Source organism: Larus michahellis, chromosome 1, assembly GCF_964199755.1.
Source record: "Larus michahellis chromosome 1, bLarMic1.1, whole genome shotgun sequence".
In the NCBI taxonomy this organism is placed as follows: Eukaryota; Metazoa; Chordata; class Aves; order Charadriiformes; family Laridae; genus Larus; species Larus michahellis.
This window is the reverse complement of record NC_133896.1, coordinates 18,503,849-18,523,838: the sequence shown is the minus strand read 5'-3', so window position 1 is coordinate 18,523,838 and position 19,990 is coordinate 18,503,849.

Below are 19,990 nucleotides of genomic sequence, written 5' to 3'. Positions count from 1 at the left end.
CCTGGGCAAGATGTCCTTAAATGATTGAATGAAAATTTGTTTATAAATATCTGCTTCTGTATTATACTGCCTGCACAGAAAACACAACAGGAATTAAAAACTACCACACAAAACTATTCTCCACTAATTTGTCTTCCCCAAGTCATAATGTATTCAGAAAAGAAAGATGTGTGTTAATTTTCATGTTATTTAAAAAAGAAAAAATATTTAGGTACCGTTCAGAATTTCCAGCTACTAAGTACATTGGAGCAACACTGTGGGCTTCTGCCTCAGGAAACAGGACTTTTCACGGGAGTAATAGATTGTCTTTTTTGAAAAGTAAGAAGAGCTCACAAACTGCACAAAGATCCCGGTAGTAAAAGAGACAGTTGCCTTTTAAGCTACAGGTCACCATCAACAAGGACATCTGCTCATGGTTCCCAGTCACAGAGGAAGGATTCCTATTCATATTCTGCATATCTGATAGCAGAGCAGTGTGGTTTGCATCTAAATGTGTGAAATTCTGTTTCATGTTTTGCGATTATTGGCCACACAAGAGAATCTCTTCAGAATTGCACGCTGGGGTCTGGTTGAACATTGGTCCCTTTGAGATGCTAACTGCTAGTGGAAGTTATTAAGGGCTGGATACATTGTCAGACAGTTAGCACATTGTTGGGTACTTTACTCATAAAGGAAAGCCCATTATAGTTAGAATCTAATTAAATCTAATTCTTTTATGAAATGACAACAAAACCTCAACTCCACAGAGAAAAGAGCTGTTCATTATTTGGATATTAAATACGGCAGCTGTCAAAAGGGTTAAAAAGAAAATCTTAGAAGAACTTCACGTCTGAAATAATTAAGGCCATGTTTTAAATCAAAGGTAGTTACTTTAAGATATGCAAATTAAGATATAACTAATTAATGGCTAGTAATAAGAAAGTGAACTATTTTTTTTTAAATGTAGAGTCGGAGTCTATAATTTCTTCTGTGTAAGAACATGGTCTGATATCATTATTGGACCTAGAAAGCTGGTACTGGATCTTCAATTCCTTAGATCGAGAGGATGAAACAGTAGATAAAAAGTTCAAATAATCTTTTAGTGAAATATCATGTTATTGTGAGCTGGTAGTCTTCTGACAGATGTCTCTTTTCCTATGGAATCTGTTTAACATCTAATAGAAATATTTCCATCTCACTACCTGATTCCAAGGACAAGGTAAGGAAGAGGGCTCTGGAAGCTGGACTTCCTGCACATGCCTTGACAGCTATTGGTGCAAGAATTACCTCTATACTCTCTATGATTTATCTTGAATGCCATTGGGATGGTGGCCCCTCTGTAGAAGGTATGACAGTTGGACATAAAGGAGTCATGAGACGAAGAAATAAGCCAAGGCTGGACAGCTACAGCTGCAGTCTGCCAGCATCTAAGTAGTTCTCTCTCTCCCAGAACATGAGGAAGGATTTTAAATAAGTGCACAGAAAAACATTATGACACTTCTGTGGACGCTGTACACTTGACTTTTGGAAAATATTCCCCAAAATGTGTGAATTTTAAATATCTAATATGTATACAGAATCCTGTTATATAAACTAGGAATGATAAAGAAATGGCTAGCAATGACATAACAGCTCCATGGGAGGTTTAGGCATGAATATGGTAATATTACTATCGAAATTCCAACCAGCCAATTGGAAAATGGGTTTTGAAAAACAGCATTCATTCTGTGATAATTGCAGCTTAAATCGTTAACGCTTCAGGAGAATTCATACTCCATTAAATTAAGTGCTCTACAGAAGCAGACTTCAGAAGCCCAATCTGTAGGAAACATAAGCAAAGAGGAGACTGGACTTACAATATGTGACTTTCCAAAAGGTGTCACAATGGAGAGCTGCAAAGTAAGCGCAGTTGTTGAATTCTCTCTGCCAACCCAATTCTGGCTACAGGAAGCCTCAGAACAGAATACCATTCAAGGACAGCATGTACACATTTTGAAAATAATGTAATTTGTCTTCTGTGTGATGCCTCTATATGCACACAAGCATTGCTTGTGATGGGGGTATTTCGCACGTTGTCTCAACAATATAATTGTTCACAATATTGACACTCAAAGGAAAATATTCTAATGTTAATAACTATACTGAACAAAAATTAATGGAAGTATTCAGTTTTAGGATTATAGTTTCAGGCTTTTCAGATTTAGAGAGTAAAAAAATGGCTTGCCTATTTGTCTTTATAGACATAAAAATGAGAAAGTTTATGTTTATTTTCTGGTGTCTTCTTTCTGGATGCTGTTGTTCCAAATATTGTCTTAGGCTGAAGAGTACAAGATGGCAGGTTCCAAATAAAATCATCCGCCTTTTGCCCAGATGGGAGTCTGCCCAATATCATGTCAAATTCTCAGCTTATGGCATCTGCTTCTGCCCAGACTTTATTTCAATTTTTTAAAGTAGTTATGCCATAATGGGGTGACATTCTAGCTAGACCTACTTACAAATTGCAACTTGGAGCTTTGAGAGTTTAAAATCTCCACCTGCTATTCAATTCTTTCTTTTTTAAACCTTATCAAACTTATTAATCTGTGAGAGACATAATTAAAGTTCCCTGTGTGTTCATCCTGGCTAGCATATTTCAAATAACACTTTTGTATGAATTGCTGACAAATTAGATTATTTTATATAAAACTGCAACCCTCTTTTATGTCTTCTGACATAGCATGTACAGACAAGACCCTGTCCTCACTTGGATGACATTAATCTTTAAAAAAATAATGGTTTGAGCTATTAAAGAAGGAAAAACATGTGTTACATGTGTGAAAAATGGTTTCATTAAACAGACATTTGGGAGAAGTTTCATCTGACTTTGTATTACATGTCTACAAGGTATACATCCACATCTGAACTACTTGTCCCTTTATAGTCAACACTAAAAAAGGTAATTTTGAGATGTTATTCCTCTTATCATGGGGAAGACATTTAAACTGGGTCATATTAATTACACTCTAAAAGCTCCTGTTTCTCAACATGGATAATTAAAGGAGTCTAGACAACTGGCTCAGAGGTAGATGTCTGCATTCCAGACTTCTAAAATTAGGCATCAGGTGACAACTTTGGGTTCAAAAAGACAGAAAGGGAAACAAGTGATCAAATATGTTTATTCTGTCTGCCCAGTGTGCAGATTTTGCTAGCGCTCCTGTGTCAACTGAATTATGATCTGAACTTACTCCCATTCATATTAAAGCAGAGTTGAAACTGCAACTTTTTTAACAAGTACTTTTGTTCTCGTTCTTTTGGGAAGCAGGAGTCAATTGAACATTTACAAGAAAATCCCATCTTCGAATCCAACAATTTCTACTTTTCATACAGTTCCACTATTACCGGTTCTTTTACTTGAGCAGGAGGGTTAAAATGCAGGAAAAAGGGTTACCAGTGTTTCTATTAAAAATATTCCTTCTTTTTTTGGGGAAAAGTTTTCATTTAATTGACAATTATGACTATTAGAAGATGTGATTAAGAAAGAGAGATGGCATCTTGTGCAAACTGGAAAAGAGTAAACTCATCCTACTCTTTTTTTTTTTTGTGAGTAGTCACATCTTCCCTCCATTTCTATACTCATATACATACAGATAAACACCAGACTTATCTGTCAGTAAGGAAAAAAAAGAAAAAAAAAGCCTTAAAAGATTGCAAACCTGTCACGCGAAGCTGAAACCTCAATACCTTCCTGTTTCTCAAGAAGTTTTGGAAGGCCTTTCATCAGCATAGGGTCAAATCCTCAGTCTGGAAAAAGTATCTAGATCATACCTTGGCTCCATGGGAGCCATTAGTAGGAGGAAACAGTGCTTATAAAATTCAAGGAGCTTTCTCTCTGATTACTCTGCTAGCATCCTCACCTGCCAGATTGGTGATAACATATCTAGACTGGGTGTATGCTATCAGTAGAAAAGCAGGATGTGATGGAAAGTGAGTAAGAACTTTCCAGGTGAGGAATAGGATGTACATGGCAAGAAAGGACATAGAGACATCTCTCTGTGGGAGTATGACAAACTCCCCATTGACCCTGAACTTGTTTGAGACTTACTGCTCTAACTGGATGCGCATAAATCTATGGGGCCTTATGGGCTTCATCCCAGGCTGATGTCATCATTGGACTTCTTTACATTATTTTTCAACAGCGTTATGAGTCTGGAGACGTCCCAGTCGACTGAAAGCTTACCCAGTTTTCAAGAAGGGTGAGAAGGAAGACACTGGTAATTACAAACCTGTCAGCCTCGCTTCGGTGCCTGGTAAAATTACAGAGAAGGTTATTCTGAGAGTTATTGAAAAACACTTGAGGGAGAACGCAGTCATTGGTCATAGCCAATGCAGGTTCGTGAAGGGAAAGTCCTGCTTAACCAACTTAACTCCTTTTATGACAAGGTCACCCACCTAGTTGACCAAGGGAAAACAGTATATATGTGAGATTTTTTGATTTTTGCAAAGGTTTTGATTCTGTCTCTCACAGTGTTCTTCTGGATAAAATGTCCAACACAGAGTTAGATGACTCCATAACACATTGGGTGAGCAATTGGCTGACAGGTTGATCTCAAGGGATTATAGTAAATGGCAGGCAGTCAGCAGTGGCTCATTTTTAGGGCCTGTGATCTTTAATGTTTTTATAAATTATTTGGCTGCAGGAATCTAATATGCATTAATTAAGTTTGCTGACGACCCTAAAGTACGAGGACCTGTGAATTCCCTCAAGGGTAGAAAGGCTTTACAGGGAGATCTGGATAGACTGGAGATCTGGGCAATCACCAATTATATCAAAATTAAGAAGAGCAAGAGCTGAATTCTCCAGCTGGGATGGGGTAGTCCTGGTTATATGTACAAATTGGTGGATGAGAGACTGTAGAGCAGCCCTGTGGAAAGAGATCTCAGGGTTTGGGTTGATGGCAAGTTGTATATGAGTCAACAGTGTGCCCTGGCAGACGAAAGGGACAACCATGTCCTGGGGTGCATCTGGCACAGCTTAGCTGGCTGGTGAAGGCGGGTGATTGTCCCACTTGACACTGCACTGGTGTGGTCCTACCTCCAGTAATGTGTGCAGTTTTGGGTACCTCAGTATATGATGGACATCAAACTATTAGAGTGGGTCCAGAGGAGAGCGACCAAGTTGATGAAAGGTCTCGAGGGTAAGACTTATGAGGAGTGGCTGAGGGCACTTGGTTTGTTCAGCTTGGAGAAGAGAAGGATGAGGGGTGACCTCATCCCAGTCTACAACTTCCTCACAGCGGGCAGTGGAGGGGGAGGTGCTGATCTCCTCTCTCTGGTGACCAGTTGGCAGGACATGAGGAAATGGAATTAAGGTGTATCAGGGGAAGTTCATATTGGATATCAGGGAAAGGTTCTTCACTAAGAGGGTTGTTAGTCACTGGAACAGGTTTCCTAGGGAAGTGGTCATGGCACCAAGCTTGTCAGAGTTCGAGGAGTGTCTGGATGACGTTCTTAGTCATATGGTTTAGTTTTAGATAGTCCTGTGAGGAGCAGGGAGCTGGACTCAATGATCCTTACGGGTTCCTTCCAACCTGAGATATTTTGCCTTCCAGAAGGGGGTAGTTCAGACATAATTTTTTGTTGTTGTTGTTGTTTTCTATTATCTATTCTGTCAACCAGACAACAAAAGTGCAAGGGCTGGGTGGGACAATGTCTTCCAAATTAGTGCCTAACCATGTCAGTGAAGGAAACCAGGACCCCAGGGTATTTTACAAGGTGCCCCAGTGAATAAACAGTGTCAGACACAGGTTCTGGATTCCAAAATGCGGGGTGCAGAGAACCTACCCTGTCTGCTTACAAGCCTATATCCAGAGAGCCATCAGCGCATTGAAAGTTCATCTTCATAAGCCTAGAGTAGCACAAGGACACAATGCCAGACACAGAACCCAAATTACAGACTTCTGAGGAACAAACACCCTGTCTGGGCTCCTCCCAGGACTGTCCCAGAAGAACTTCAACCCCATTGTTCAGCCATGAAACCCATCACAATGAGTCACTGGGACCAGATGTCCTTGTCACCATTTGGACTAAAATGGAGCTGCTGCCGAAGGGTGTAGGACACAGTATGGGAGGCAGGGAAAGAGCATGTTGGGATTGCACAGGATTTATTAAGGCATGTTTAGGGAGGAACCAAAGATGGGAAAAGGGAGGGGTTTAGGTGATTTGGGAAGAAACAAGTAGGGGAAACAGAGGGATGAGGGAAAAGAAGGGCCCATTTGAGTGTAAGCACGGGCTGGTCTGGCTTGTCCGTATGCTTGTCTGGCCATACCCTGTGCCTGGTCACTGCAGTCTGTCCTGTCTCCTTATTAAATTCCTTCAATTATTTTCCAGTAAGGGGCTCTTCATTCCATGTGCACGCACATGTATGGGGTCTGTGGTGCAAGTGACTGGAGTGAGTGCAAGTGTGTGAGCAAGTGTGTGATCACTAGTGAAGATCAAGCTGAACGAGCCAACAGGAAGGTGAAGTGGGCTGGGATCAAGGGTTGTGTGTGCGTGTCTGAGGGTCAGCTCTGGGTGTGAGAGTGCCTGTGTGTCTCTAAAGGTGACAGCACAGGGGGTCAGCTATGGTACCAGAGAGTCCTTGACAGCTCTGTGTACGTGTGTGTGATGGTCTGCACTAGCAACTGGAATGGGACTGTGCCCTTGGCAATTCATACATCCATGTGCCAGCAACTGGGGAGATCCAGGGACAGTGACTGGGCACGCTGGTTGTATGAGACCAGTAACTGCCCCTGACCTTTGTACGTAGAAATAAATATTCCTTCTAGCAGACTTCCTGCTCAGCCAGAGCTGTGAGCAGGATAAGTCTGTTGGTGCTGTCTGTGTTGATGTGAATGCTTTGTGCATCTGTTAATTGTGTGGACAAATGTGTAAATATATATGTGTATTTATGTATTCTATATAGTACAAATTGCCTATCAGGAATAGGCGCTTAGCCTTGCTATTGGAGAAACCAGGGAAGCGAATCAAACTACGAGGAATTTGTGTCTCAGACATGGACACAGAAGACCCAAGCTGCATGGGAGGAGGTTCCCAACCATATCCGATCAGGTAATCCTAAAAGCAAGAATTGTCTGAAACTATAAACACATTTTCTGTGTGAATAGCTGTCACTGAAAAGCCATCATTGAATGGATGATAGAATTTATGGTTGGTGAGTAAGTGTAACCACTTAGTTACACAAGGAGACTGTCAGTCAAAAGTCCATTCACTGAATGACCCTAGGGAAGGTTTTGTAAACTGTGATTTAAGTTTGGACATGTATAAGGTAGTTACTGACCTGTCTCATGAGAATACAATGAACTGATATTGATAAAGAAATCGGTAATCTTTGCGGAAGGGTGACATCTCTGTATTGGATTAGAACAAAAGACAAACAGATTATGTCTCATATTTTCAAGAGAGGTTAACCACAAAACACCCATGGAATTTCAATAGGTTTTGGCTGTATAACAACATTAAAGTTATTTAAGAATATTTCAGAGTGATCCAGGGAAAATAAGAAAGATTGAGAAACTTCACTGACTTCAGCAGTGAAAGCTGCTTATAGAAATTATATGTTGATTTTAATAGTTGTTTCATTATATCAAAATCAATTTGATATCTTAAATCAATTTGAATATCTAGAATATCTAAAAATGCAGCATGTAAACAGCATGTAAAGTCTGTACTTTACAAAGTCTGAGTAAAAAAAAAGAAAAACAAAAAGGAGGCACCACAGTGGAATGCCTTAATCAGTGCAACATGTTTTGCAGATAAGCCTGGAAATTTTTCTGGATAGTTTGTTGTGTTTTTTTCCTTCGTTCTCTGATACACCTTTTAATAGGTTTGAAGTAAATTTCAAAGAGAACAAAGTCCCAAATGGAGAATCTGAGTATTTGTTCCCACCTATAGCACAGATTTTCAGCATAGCTTTGCAACAGTTATGTGTTAGGCACATGCGTCTGTTTCCCAAGATCTAATAAATTCTTTATTTGTTAAACTACTATTCATGTGACTACTATTAGCATGAAAATACCACTGCATTGTTGCATATGGTCTTACATTTTCCTTGACAACATTTTTGAAATAGAAAATATTTTAGAATCCTATTATCCAGAATTCTAAGATGAAATAATTCTACATCACAGGTTATAATGATTTTTTTTTAGTTTTCTTTTTCTTACAAAGAATGTACTTTTCTTTTTTCTGCTGTGACAGGTTGTGAGTCTCTTTGTATCATAGAAAGGACTGCCAGAAAGAGGTTGGACTAAAAGCCGAAATTGAGTGATGCTTACACAGTACAAAGGAGAGAGTTGGCAGGTCCTCAAGACTGATTATTTAAAGTCTATTTTCCAGAAGATCTGATAAGCTGAATTTCCACAACCTGAAATAGACTATTACATAGAGATATCCCCAGGCACTGCTCATAGTCAACAAATCAAACAGATCATGGCTTTTATCAAATTTGATCAACAACCTGTAATCTCTTAAAAAAATTTCCAAACATGTTTAAGCATTTTTGCAAGCCTTGTATAGTCTTACAGCACGTGACCTTCTCTTTCTCTCCTTTTTCTTTGTAAAGAATTTAATTCAATTTGTCTGCTTAAAAGAACAATCTCGTAATTCAAAAGTAACCCAAATTAGGAGTTCTCTGGAACTCCAGCATCTGGAATCACTGTTTGTGCCGTAAGAGACAATCAAATGATGAATGTCATGCAAAAGAGAAATTGCCAACTGTCAAATTACCTCTCAGCTCTCTTTTGTACTGAGTTGTACAGTATTTTTTCCCACTTGTCGCATGATCACATTGCCCATCTGTCAGTCTAACCTGTGGTGGTTTCCAATTAAATTTTAAACAGAGGTGAATACATTTTGTAAGTGGATGAGAAAGGCTCAACCTGAGGGGAAGGCAAGAAAAACTTGGCCATTGTCAGTCCTCATTGGATACAAGTGACTGAGCAAGTGGAACCTACAGTCGGCTGATCAACCAGCATGCAGGAAGGTCGGACCCAGCCATGGCATGCTCTGCCTCCTTCCCAGGTGACAGACCAAAACACTGTGAAGGACACTGGGGAGGGGGGTGGAAGCTGAGTGTAAATGCACAAGGAGCACTGGGGACATGAAGGTACTGCTTAGGGCCAGTGGTGTGAAGATAAGAATCTTTGTCTTGGAAACTTTGGGTTATTATTATGGGTTGGTCTAGGAGACAAAAGAAAAAAAAAAATAGAAAATAGATTTCTGCTCTTCATGGGAAAAATTTTGATGATTTTTTTTTAAGACCACTATTTCCCTTTTTCCTTCATGTGTAAACTTGGCAAACTCTTTGGGCTATTTCTTTATAAATTTTACTGGTTTTTATACTTTCTGTGTTAGACTTGCGTCTCTCTGCATTGGCATAGCTGAGATCAGCACTAAATATAGTAGAATTAATCAGTTATGCCAAATATAAATTTGACTTAGCGTGGGTCTACCAGGCAGTGTATTGAAGAGCCCCTAAAGATGATACAGCCGCACGTCACAGCACAAACACTGCCTTGTGTTTCAAAAACTGCTCCCTTGGGGGTCCCCGCACCAAACTATATAGTGAGGCATAAACATGTACCATATTTTGAATCACATTTTTTCTGGTTGGTGCCCTGGGTCAATTTTTCATCACAGTTATGCCACTGGAGAGCATTTAAGGGCATTTTTACACTGTGCTGAACAATAGGAGACTCGTATTTGTGGAAAATAGCAGAATTAGAAAGTACTTTTGTTGTATTACACAATAAATACCTTTGATATAAACCCTTCAGGTGGGCAGCTGCTTCTTTATAATCTTACTTGTCAGAAGATGCTGCACTTCTTTCCCCCTGCAATTTTTAGGATTGCTATTCAATGAACTCATAAAAAGGCAGTTTCACCATCTATAAGAAATATATTAGGAACCTGATTTCATTTCGTAGTGTCCTAGTTGTCATACATCACAATTGATACTAATTGGCACAATTTTAGCAAGATTATAAAATGATAAAATAGGAATCTTTTTCCTCTCCTCTCCTCTCCTCTCCTCTCCTCTCCTCTCCTCTCCTCTCCTCTCCTCTCCTCTCCTCTCCTCTCCTCTCCTCTTCTCTCTATACAGTTATTTTATACAGTTTTATGTACAGTGAAACACACGTCCAAGATGAGGCCTGAAGTATCAGTTCCCTTCTGCTTTTTCTCCTATACAAAGCATAAGTAGCAATTACTAGCAGTACTCACCATTGACTAGTGATTGTGATGTTGTCTGGAGAGGTAGAATCTGTGGGAGTAAACGATTTCAGAGAAAAGAAGGAGTTAAAGCCTGAGTCTTGCTTCATGACTGTTTGGGGAGGGTGTACTAAACACCAGGTTATTGTATAAAAAGCTACACTTCTTTTCCTTAAAGGACAAGGATGAGTCATAATCAGTTGTCTGAAAAAAAAGACAGTGTGGGCTTATCTTCAAATTTATTACTTCCCTCTCAACAAAGAAACTTTCTTGCAGCCTTTGAGAGAGAAGGTCCTGCCTTCAGATCCCTAACACCAGTGCCTGAAGTGTTCCTGTTGCTTGGAGCTGCCATCCTAGCTTTCCTAACACTTAGCAGATGGACCTTATCATTCTCTACCTGAAAGAAGGTTGTAACAAGGTGGAGGTGAGTCTCTTGTCCCAAGTAGCAACTGATAGGACAAGAGGAAATGGCCTCAAGTTATGCCAGGGGAGGTTTACATTGGTTTGATGAAAGGTTTGGTAACCCTTTCTTCACCGAAAATGTTATCAAACATTGGAACAGGCTGCACAGAGAAGTGGTGGAATCGCCATCCCTCGAGGTATTTAAAAGACAGGTAGACGTGGTGCTTAGGGAAATGGTTTGGTGGTGGGTTTGGCAGTGTTATGTTGATGGTTGGACTCCATGATCTTAAAGGTCCCTTCCAACCTAGATGATTCTATGATTCTATGAAATGCATTAAGGCTTCTTGATTCTGCACCAAAGCCTGGAAACTATATTTTGGGTTTTGTTTCTCCTAAATTTTATGGCTGTGCAAAGCAGAGAACTAAATCATTCAAATACAAATCTCAGAAAGACACTTATTTTCTGCTTCAGTTTCTGCGGTAGTAACACTTAGAGCTTATAACTGGACTTCATATATGGAGAAAATACCGGACTTCAGATCTTCAGCAATATTTGGTACCATGATTTATAACATGTTGAACTAAACTATAGAAACCAAAACAAGTAACTGTTCATCTGTAATCCACAATACTTTAGAAATAAAGTAGGGCACTGCAAAGAACTTTATCCAGCGAGATATTGAGATCTCTGCTCTTACTCACTTTGGGTAGCACCTCATAATTAATACATGGCTTAGGAAATACAGCTCACAGACATGAACTGGCCTTCAGCTACTAATTAAGTGTCTCATCCAACTGGATAAGATTTTCTACCACCAAAGCAATGGCTTTGGAGAAGTAGAACTGTTGATTATTCATGAGAAACCTGATGGTGGGATTTATCATTTCTGATAGCAGGGCTGCTATTGATGAAGCTACAAAAGATGGCAAATTCATTAATGCACAGCATTACATCTTGATTGGGTTTGTATGAAATGCATTTGGTCATGTTTTGCCAGGACAGCATTTACCATTCATTATCAAGAAAAATGTTACAATGTTTCAGGCATTCTAAACATATAGCTTTGTTTTGACATTACAACCCAGCATACTCTCTGCAGGAAAATTATTCCAGGAACACAAGAAAGTGTTCAAAAAAACAGATACTAGATTTTATGTACCACAGGTTTACCTGCCTACTCCGTCTCATGCCAATAAGGACCTTACCAGGAGCTCATCTTTGCAGGGGATCAGCCATTTGTTATAGCTGTTTGTGTGCTGGCTGCTCTTTCAGTTTGATTGCTCTGTTAATGTGATCCAAAGGCACCTAACTTAAGAAAAAAAAAACCACAAAAATTCTTCCCTTTTAATTTTTTCTGCTAAAAATTAAGGTAGTTGAAATATTGCAAAAGATGTGCATAGCAGTGCACCGGTACTTGGCTATAGCTCTGTCTCAACAATAGACATTTAGGAGCCTTTCCCACTTTGAAGTTTTGAAAAGCTTCATGAGATTTGTGTTCTGGCAATAGATTTTAAGCCACACAAATTCTCTGCTCTGACTCTTTCTTCACCTTTGCACGATAACAAATGTTTTTAACAAAACAAGCAACCTTTAGTCCTAAGCAGTTCAGCTAGGCAAGGAGTAGCCAAGAAAAATGTAAAATATCGTTGTGTTACAATCTAGCCAGCAGACTGAAAAATGACACCACTCTGACTGAACTTGTCACATACATTTCATGGAGCTTTTCACTGTTAAAAACCTGTATGTCTACTTCACACACAAATTTATGGACCACAGTTTGTTTTGATTCAAGCATTAATCTGCCGTCAAACTGGCTACAAGTGACATTTTCTAGCTGGCTTAGTGAAAAGACATCACAATCATTTCTTATCAGAGTAGAGCTAGTGGCAGGAAAGGCCATTAACTTTTTTTTTTTTTTCTTAAAGACAGGTGACTCTCCAAAAATATTAGTTATTTCATAGAATAAAAGACTAGTTTGCGTGGGAAGGGACCTTTAAAGCTCATCTAGCCCAACCCACTACAATGAGCAAGGACATCTTCAACTACATCACGTTGCTCAGAACCCATTCCAACCTGACCTTGAATGTTTCCAGGGATGGGGCATCTACCACACCTCTGGGAAACCTGTGCCAGTGCTTCACTGCCTTCATAGTAAGGAATTTCTTCCTTCTCCCTAGTCTAAAACTACTCTCTTTTAGTTTAAAAACATTACCCCTTGTCCTATCGCAAGAGGCCCTACTAAGAAGTTTGTCCCCATCTTTCTTTTTCTACTTAAAGCCTCCTTTAAGTATTGGAAGGCTGCTATAAGGTCTCCCTAGAGCCTTCTCTTCTCCAGGCTGAACAACCCCAACTCTCTCAGCCTGTCCTAACAGGAGAGGTGCTCCAGCCCTCTGATCATTTTTGTGGCCTTCCTCTGGACTCGCTCCAACAGGTCCATGTCTTTCCTGTGCTGAAGGGTCCAGAGCTGGATGCAGTACTCCAGGTGGGGTCTCAGCAGAGTGGAGCAGAATCACCTCCCTTCACCTTCTGTCTACACTTCTTTTGATGCAGCCCAGGTTACTGTTGGCTTTCTGGGCTGCGTGTGCACGTTGTTGACTCATGTCCAGCTTTTCATCCAGTAGTACCCCCAAGTCCTTCTTGGCAGGGCTGCTCTCAATCCCTTGATTCCCCAGCCTATATTGATACTGCAGGTTGCCTTGACCCAGGTGCAGGACTCTGTACTTGTTCAACCATGAGGTTCACATGGGCACACTTCTTGAGCTTGTCCAGGTCCCTCTGGATGGCATCCCACCCCACAGATGTGTCAACTGCACCACTGAGCTTAGTGTCATCCACAAACTTGCTGAGGGTGCACTCAAACCCACCGTCCAACAAAGAAGTTAAACAGCACCAGTCCCAGTACCAACCCCTGAGGAACACCACTCGTCACTGCTTACTACTTCGACATCTCTTTGACAGCTCTTTGAGTGCGACCGTCCAGCGACCTTATCCACTGAGTGGTCCATCCGTGAAATCCACATCTCCAATTGTGATTGGATTTGAGATTAATTTGAGACAAAGATATATCAAAGGTTTTGCACAAGTCCAGGTAAATGATGTCAGTTGCTCTTCCCTTATCCACCCACGCTCTAACACTGTTGTAGAAGGCCACCAAATTTGTCAGGCATGGTTTTCCCTTAGTGAAGCTATGTTGGCTTAGCATACTTTCCAGGAGGATCTACTCCATGATCTTGCCTGGCATAGCAGAGAGATTGATTGGCTTGTAGTTCCCCAGGTCTTTCTTTTATCCCTTTTTAAAAATGGTGGCTAGTTTCCTCTTTTCCAGTCAGCAAGAACTTCACTGGACTGCCACAACTTCTCAATTACAATGAATAGTGGCTTGGCAACTTCATCTGCTAGTTCCCTCAGGACCCACAGTTGTATCTCCTCTGCAAACTTACTGAGGGTACATTTGATTCCTTCCTCCAGATAACTGATAAAGATATTAAACAGAACTGGCCCCAATACTGAGCCCCGAGGAACACCACTTGTGACTGGACACCAACTGAATCTCACTCCAGTCATCACAACTCTTTGGGCCCAGCCATCCAGCCAGTTTTTTACCCAGAAAAGAGTATGTCCATCCAAGACATGAGCAATCAGTTTCTCCAAGAGAATGCTGTAGTAGGTTGCCTAGGTAGACCTTGACAACACCTCCAAGCTAGATGAACTGTCTTCCTTGTTATTGTTCAGTTCCACTTGCAAAGCCTCATACCTATTGTGCAAGGGCACCTGCGAAGGTGGGGTAGTCACAGAGGAGATGTGTCTGCTGTGCCAAGCAGGAACTTATTTTCATTGCCTCCCATCTCTTAAGTCACCACGTTCATCCAGGTGGAAACAGGATAGGGAATCATAGAATCATAGAATCATAGAATGGTTTGTGTTCTAAGGGACCTTAAAGATCATCTAGTTCCAACCCCACTGCCATGGGCACAGACACCTTCCACTAGACCAGGTTGCTCAAAGCCCCATCCAGCCTGGCCTTGAACACTTCCAGGTATGGGGCATCCACAATTTCCCTGGGCAATCTGTTCGAGTGCCTCACCTCCCTCATAGTAAAGGATTTCTTCCTAGTATCTGATCTAAATCCTCCGTATCATGGTCCCTGTCTGCCTGTTGGGCCTGTCTCAGGAAAGGTAGGGTGTGATTCCAGTAGTCTATCTCTCTCCTGCACTCCTGATACTCCTTAACCTACTCATGTCCTCACAGAGCTCTGCTGCTAAGTGGAGGAGTTCCTTTACCTGAGTTCACCTCCCACAGGTTTGCTCACTACTGCCATCCAATATTGGCATAACAGCAGGGCACACCCTGCAGCCTGACACCTGGGTGGCAGCGTGTTCCCACTGGAGCTCTGTCTGGAAAGCTGTGTCAGTTGTGGTGGGTGCAGAGCTTAGAGAAGCCGTGGCTTTCTACTTGGTGGATACCATGGATCCCTGGTTGAGCTGGCAGAGCTTCAGCGCCCTTCCTGCGTGCCCTTCCATGTGAACTGCCACTCCATGCCCTTGCTGATTAGCCACACTCTGTTTGCCCACCCTGCTCACGGTGCTCCTGGTTGCTCACACTCCCTAAAGACTTCTTTTACATGTGGGGAGTCTTGGCTGCCTTTGCACCTGGCCCTGCCCAGGTCTTGTTAGCAGCTGTTGCAGGAGCTGTGGTCCCCTGACAGCTCTCTCGGCTCCCCCTGAGGTTGCCCTGGTTCAGGAACAACCCCTGTGCACCACACTAGAGCGCTCCACTGGTACCAGAGCTGCTCACCTCTGCAACTGAGATCTCGTGAAGACAATGCAAAGATTTTTCTTACCTCATTGGGAAGGATAGTGAAAAAATAATTTGTGAAATACTAGAAAAAGTTCATTAATGTTCATCCTTACGTAAAGAAAATCAGATTGGGTAAAACTGATAAAGTGAGTATAAAGAACTGTTCAGCAGTCAGAGGTGACTATAATGAAGCTCTGGATAAATCTCTAATGGGAAAGAAGGACACTATCAAAGAGAAAGGTGCTCCTACATGCAAGGAAATCTGTCTGCTTCCTTTTCAAAAGTAGGAGTTTGTACATTTGCAGATAACTGTACAAGTATCTGAAATATGTTATATTAGGGAGTTATTTTTGTCAGGTCCAGAAACAGTTAAAAAAATGTTTACTAGTTATTTTCATATATTGAGAATGTATCCATATGCACATCAAAATGTGTGAAAATTCTTTTAGAAGCTCATTAATTTGGGGAAAAATATCTTAAAAGTTAATCAGAATGAGGAGATTGAGAAGTCATGAAAAAACAGTGTTTAAATGATGTCAGAGATATTCAACCAAAGGTTAGGAACTCATTGTATGGCCCTTTCATATAAAGGTTTTTCCAATCCACCACCAATCTGCGTTGTTAGGAAAGAATCTTTGTAATTCAGCCGTTCTGCACTTTAAAAGCCATGACAGAGAAGATGTATCTCTGTCAAACTAAATGTCTTGAAGTACAGTACGAAATAATACATTTGCAAAAAAAGTGAACACATGAGGAATTCCATAAAGATGTGCTCTTCTGCTGTGTACAGATGGTCAGATGCAATTTATTTTGAAATCTGTCATATATAAGCTGGTATGATTCAGCTTGTCAAATTACATTCTTGACAGGCTCAGTCTTTAAAGAAGTACTAAAGCTTATATAACAGCAATAATTGGTCAGCACAGGTCTATTTTCAGAAGCATCTGATGCTAACCAACTTTGAACAAGGGAGCATTTTGGCAGAAAATGATTGATATCAGAAACCAGACTTAAAGACATATGTCTCTTTGTATTTAAGTTTATGCAAAAAAAAAAAAAAAAAAGGAAATGCAAACAAACAAACAAACCCAAACGAAAAACCTCCCACAACTTTAGGAGACTGCATTTTATTTTTTCCCTTAAATGGAATTAGAGAGATTTGCCCCTCCCTCCAGAGCGCAATATTCAGAATATCTGAGGCAGCATCATTGTTTTTCAGCTGTAAGATCAGAGAATGCAGAGCTGTACACTTTCATTGGTGTAAGCCGTCCCTGAGATCCTGGAGCTGTGCTGTGACTGTGGAAGCTACAGCTGTACTAGAAGACAAGGGAAAGGGACATGGTAAAAACTTCCACAGGAGCATAACAGGAGCAATGGCTGCTGGAAGGTACAGCACAGAGGAAAATGTCACACCACTTCGAACTGAGAAAAAGCATTCCACTGCGGTGAATAGACTCAGCAATGGGCTACTACTAGCCCTAAAGAGAGCTGTCCTCTGTATGCCTTGCTAAAGTAAAAAAGTGTAATATATGATAGGAGCTAATAAGGTAGAATGAAGCATTGATTTGTACAGCCATTGCATACAGTTCATGTGGAAAACCTCCAGCCCAGCCAGTCTGCCTGTTCTGGCCATGCCTCTCCAGTTACAGGCTGTCAATATCCCGATTGCCTTCTCCATAGCATAGGCATCTTCCCCCTATCCTGTATTCATCTCTGTAATAGCAGACACATTTCTGACAATACAATGGCCATCCTTCTGCTGCATTTGACTCAAAAATATAAATCATCTCTGTAGAGGCATGCTTGGCACAGCTTATGTGGAATGTCTTCTGTATATTTTGGTACCTAGTAAGAAAATTATAATTTGTAATGTTTCGTTCCCAATGTTTCTTTATTTACTTATTCAAGGCACCATATATTTCATAAGCTGCAAATTATATTTATATCTTCACAGTATTTAGCTTCTGCAGGAGAATAGAGTGCTGTATATATTTTGTGCAAAATATGCCAGACATTTTAATGTTAATTTAAAAAAAGAATTTCATACAATGTTGCTACAGGCAAACATTTTGCTTTAAACAGAAGTTTCTGGAAAATTTCTATGATAATACTTCTATTATTTTATAACTGTTCCTTCTCAATCTGTCCTACACAGTGTATTTTTCAGGGTGATTTCAGACGGTTTTAGTTATGGTTCTACCAGGTCTTGGGAAAACTCTATTTAGTTAAACATTTTTCTTTCTAGCGTTCATTTACAATGTAGATGGAAACTTTTTTCCCCTATTTTTATTAAACAAACTTAGTAGTTTCATTTGCTAACAAACTTGTTTAATTTAACACTAACATTTCTTTATAACCATACACAAATGCATTTAGTGAAATAATACTCCACATCCCTAATTGCTTGCAAAGTAGATACAGAAAAGTAATAATACAACTCTGCTTCCACCATACATTAATAATGCTGGGAAGCCTAACAAGGTGGTTAAATATATTTACTCCTTTCTTACACAAATTTTAAATCTTAATATACTTGAATACATACTTCAGATTATTAGAAGTTTCTTGGAATGCCTACAGATGGACAGGAGATGTTAAATTTAGAACCCCATACGTGCTAATATTGGTCAAATATTTATTTTTTTAGTATTTTTAGGTTATGTACTGAGTATTGGAAGAAAAGAAGGCAGCCCCTGGAAACCATACAGTGTAGTACAGTACAGATAGACCATGACATTCAAAACCAAGACACTGGGAAATTTCCATATCACGTTTTTATTCTTTACATTCTTTCTCTGCATGAGTACAGTCCCCAGCAGGATACCAGCACTACAGAATGCCTATTATAGCAGCAAAACATAGAGTTCTTAATAGGATGACATAAGAAAGAGGTCAGACTCATAAATTAATTTTCTTCTTTGATTGATGCGGAATATGATAAAAATCCCATGTTGGTGCTTTTTCCAGTCCACTTGTTAGCGCTTTCTCATAGGTTACATGTTTAACTGTTAACACTTTTTTTAGTAATAAAAATGTAGCAGGTACATTGGTTTTCATTATGCACTAACACTGTAATAGTATTGTTCAGGTGCATCTGAATGTTTGTTTCAAAACATGTAAAAATATTGCTTATTTAGGGTTTATTGTTCATTGTTCAAGTTATTTACTCACAGCTTAAAAAATTCATCTTGTAGGCAAATATCTCACTTAACTGAGGTTTGGTGGCTTTTTTTTTTCTCACAATTAAAATTAGGCCTTCCAGGGTCAATGTTTGCCAGATGTTTCCATAAGCAGAGGATATTTCGCTCCCATTGCTCACTTGCTACACATTATAAGAATAAATGGATTTGATAATATTAATAAAGGCAGAAATGGACTTGCTTCACGGACAGCCTAATCACTAGGATGCTCTTTGTGTGATTAAAATGTCAAGAAGGCTATTAGGAAGCAAAGACAAAGGCAAACAAATGGCTCAAAATAAATAGCCGTCTACCAAAACTCCAAGACTAATCAAAAGCCATTCATTTATATTCTCTGCCTCTGATCATCTGCTGAGTTCACTGGACTAGCTTGTTCAAGGGTCAAGAGAAATTCTACAGCTAGACTGGTTGTAGATTGCACAACTGTTCAAGCAAGAAGCCAGACTGACTCTCAGACCTCAGGACCCAGGAATGAGTGAGGGTTGTGCAGGTCTCTAAAACAGGCTAACAAGATTTTAGATAATATTGATGTGTATGTAGATCTTCGCTCAAAAATCTTTTTTCTTCTTACATTATACTTTCACTTAAGAAGCTGTTTGGCTACTCTGCTCGCCCCCCAACATAAACTCTTGCAGGGAAGACATTCTCTTACAGAGAATCAACTGGAGAAAAGCTGATCCAAGGACAGTTTAACCCAGCCCAGTGGAGACACAGAAGTTTGAATTTTGCATAAGCCTTCATGCACAAGGGAGTACGCGCAGAGAAATGAGACAGGGTATAGATGTATTAGGCCTGTAACTGTGGCATACTTGATGAAATTAATTGTTCAAATGCTAGTCCAATACTGGAGCTGACAAGATAACCCAGAAATCCCATCGTCTCTGTGATATCATCTTTCTTATAGGTTTTACTGCTTATCATGTTGAAAGACTTTGCTCTGACTGACTAAAACATCACATAGAACAAGGAGGATCATCAAGTGTAGTTGCACTGAAGGAGGTAGAGGCCAAATTAAATGTACTGCTGGAGTCAAAATGATGATGTCAAGCAAAAAACTGTGTAAGAGTAAAAGAATTTGCTGAGTAAATTTTGAAAAACAAAACCACCAAAACCCAACTAATATTCCTTGTAGAAGTTACAAATATTTCTAATTCATGTGAGACTTTCATGGTTTTGCAGTCAATTCCTCAAAGACTACACAAGGTGGAAAAATTATTAGATCTTTAAAAAAATTCTTAGAACATTTAAGTCATAGTTAATATATTTATGGAAAAGTTAATTAAAACACAGTATCTACATTAAATAAAACACCAGACTTAAAGTGCAGAGGTGAAATGGAGTAAAATTATTCTGTCTTAAACTAGTG